This window comes from Rhinopithecus bieti, unplaced genomic scaffold (genome assembly GCF_001698545.2).
Source record: "Rhinopithecus bieti isolate Rb0 unplaced genomic scaffold, ASM169854v2 scaffold_11944, whole genome shotgun sequence".
NCBI classification, from domain to species: domain Eukaryota; kingdom Metazoa; phylum Chordata; class Mammalia; order Primates; family Cercopithecidae; genus Rhinopithecus; species Rhinopithecus bieti.
Genome location: NW_016807378.1, coordinates 3,080,129 through 3,083,204, shown reverse-complemented (window position 1 = coordinate 3,083,204; position 3,076 = coordinate 3,080,129). Strand labels below are relative to the sequence as shown.

The 3,076-nt window shown below is 43.6% G+C and overlaps 1 pseudogene across 1 annotated transcript in view; it reads right to left on the bottom strand.

Annotated features, from left to right (window-relative positions):
* The window catches only part of LOC108535509 (lysophosphatidic acid receptor 1-like), a 5,900-nt pseudogene extending 4,617 nt beyond the window's left edge, over nucleotides 1–1,283 (bottom strand). Inside the window, exons 1-2 of the transcript XR_001887249.1 lie at nucleotides 915–1,283; nucleotides 8–415 (exon numbers count right to left, since the gene is read on the bottom strand). The product of XR_001887249.1 is annotated as a lysophosphatidic acid receptor 1-like (transcript). The remainder of the gene's footprint in view (nucleotides 1–7; nucleotides 416–914) is intronic.
* Nucleotides 1,284–3,076: the final 1,793 nt, after the last annotated feature.

Sequence of the window (3,076 nt, the reverse complement as noted above, 5' to 3'; positions counted from 1 at the left end):
TTGGAACAATTTTCAATATCACAGATACAGTTCCAGCCCACACTGGGTATAGCACCCATAACGATGGCCATAGTCCAGATGACCACAATGACCACCACTACCTGCCGGTTGCTCATCTGTATGTGGAGCTGGATGTGGAAAACCATAACGTGCCTCTCGATTGCAATAGCCAGTAAGTTGGCCACAGATGCCGTCAGGCTGGTGTCAATGAGGCCCTGACGAAGGAGCTATGTGCTAACAGTCAGTCTTCGAGTATTGGGTCCTGTGTTGAACATGAGATAGAAATAGGCCAACCCCACAAAGAAGTCTGCAGCAGCCAGATTAGCCATTAGGTAATAAATAGGAAAATGGAAGTGGTGGTTGACATAGATTGCCACCATGACCAGTAGGTTGGCCAACATGATGAAGATACAAACTGTCCCGACCTGCAGGACAGTCCAACAGACCCTGGAAGGGGGAGTGGGAATGGAGGAGACAAGAAAACACGAGAAATGGAGACAAGACAAATAGCCTGATCAAGTCTCGTTTAATGGTGGCGGTGCAATGCCTTATATAGGCTGGCAGAGGAAGAGGTTGGGCCAGGGCGGTGACAGGAGGCTGGGCTTACTCAAATTACAATTGCGCATGCACCGTGGGTTTGTAATTTTCCCGGGCGCGGGATCGCGCCTGCGCCGTAGGCTGCATATCTTCCTGGGCGGGAAAAATGTTTGCGCGCGCGCGCGCGGGAAAAGTTAGCGCGCGCGCAGTAAAGGTTTAGGCGTGCGCGGGAAGGGTTTAGGCGCGCGCGGGAAGGGTTTAGGTGCGCGCGGGAAAGGTTTGTAATAAAGAACCCGGAAATGTGCTGTCTTGTCTCCGCTTTGTGGAGATCAAGCAACAGAGGTCGGCTAATTCTGGGCCTCATGGCTCCGGACAACAAACAGTGATTCCAAGTCCCATCACCAGCTTGCTGACTGTGTTCCATTCTGTGGCAAGATGCTTTCCACTTCGGTTATAAAAGAACGCAATGGATTCGTTGTAGAAGCACTGTGGTTCATTCATGGCTGTGAACTGGGGCTGTGAAATTACAGGGATGGAAGTAGAGATGGCAGCTATGACAGCTCTGTGGTTGTAGATGGTGAACAGGCCCCAGAACTATGGGAGACAAATTTTCTTGTTTACTGATCAGATCAAGATCATGCTAGGAGAAGCTGTGTATCTGATGCTGTAGGAGTCAATCCTGAGAAGTCAGGTACTCAGATAGGTGGATGGGGAGCTTCATAAATCAGATGTCCACCTGGTGTGGCACCCCCAGTGCCTCTTTTTTTTTTTTTTTAGGCAGGGTCTCGTTCTGTCTTCCAGGCTGCAGTACAAGAGTACAGTAGCATAGTTATGGATCACTGCTGTCTTGCCCTACTGGGTTCAAGAAATTCTCCTACCTTGGCCTCCCAAGTTGCAAGGACTGCAGGAGCATACCACTATGCCTGGCTAATTAAAAAAAAAATTTGTGGAGATGGTATCTCAGTATGTTTCCCAGGCTGGTCTTGAACTCCTGGGCTCAAGCCAGCCTCCTGCCTCAGCCTCCCAAAGGACTGAGATTATAGGCGTGAGCCACTACACCTGACCATCACACAACTTCTTATCAGAGGATGGCAACAAGAAGAGCAAGACTTAAATGTTTTAGATGTATTTTACAGTATTTAGAAATTCAGTCTTGTCTACTCACCATCTGCTCATACCCTACCCATCTTCAAGATTTCTCTCAAACTCCCTTCCCCATCTCCTCTAGCTCCAACTGGCCTCTTTCTTTCCTAACTCCCTTTGCCACACGATGCACACCTTGGTAGATCTTGCTGAGTACTGATTGCCAGCGCTAGATATCTACTCTTAGGTATACACTTTGGTATACATTGTCTTGCTCTTCATACGCACACACACACACACACACACACACACACACACATATATATATATGTATTTTTCTTTCTTTTCTTTCCAACAAGGCTATAAGCACTGCCTCAATCAATTGATAGTTGTTAAGACTGGAACTTCTCTTAGTAATAAACTTCACAGTGGTATTGCCTTACCAAAAACCTCTATATTCAAACTAGAAAATGTGCAACTTTTTAACGTTCTTCAACCCAGAAGCTTCAAGGCCACAAAGACTTGAAAATCAACAAAGACACTTTAAAACATCTCATTTAATTATTTCAACAACCTATGTATACCTATGTAATGAGCTATAATAACAACCCCCAACTCTCAGTGACTTATTTCTTGCCGATGCTGCATGTAATATTTAGGTCAGTGGGGGCTTTGTTCCATATCATGCCCACTCAGAGACCCAGGTGATAGAGACTTTACTATCTGAAACATTCCCAGTCTCTAGGGTAAGAGGAAGAAGTGGTGATATAATTAAAGACTTCCATAGTTTGTTGGTGAAAGCAAATTATATGGCCATACCTGAAATCAAGGAAGAATGGAAGTATAATTCTACCAATTACTCAAAGAAGAACCAGAAATATTCAGTGAAGATCATTAATGATTACCACAATATTACTGTTACTATTGTTCTTTCTCTCTTTTTACTTTGTAAGCACAATTAAACTTCACATAGGTTAAACAACTTGTCCAAGGTCAAATATTTAACCAAGTGTATTAGTCAACTTGTGTTGCCTAATACAAATAATATAATTATATAATAGTAATGTATAATTATATGATAATTATATTATATATATTAATAACAAAATACTACAGACTAGGTGGTTTAAAAAACAGGCATTTATTTTCTGGAAGCTCAAGATCAATGTATGAGCAAGGAAGGGTTCTGGTGAGGCCTCTCGTTTTTGCTTGCAGAAGGCTGACTTCTTACTGGGTCGTCACATGACCTTTCCTTTGTGTGTGTGCATGTCCAGGGAGGGATGGGGAGAGAAGTCTCTGTGTCTCTTCCTCTTCTTTATAAGGACATCAGTTTTATTGGATTAGTGCCCCATCCTTACAACCTCATTTAACCTTAATTATCTTCTTAAAGGCCTTATTTCCAAATACAGTCACATTGGAAGTTAGGGCTTCAATGCATGAATTTGCGGAGGCACAT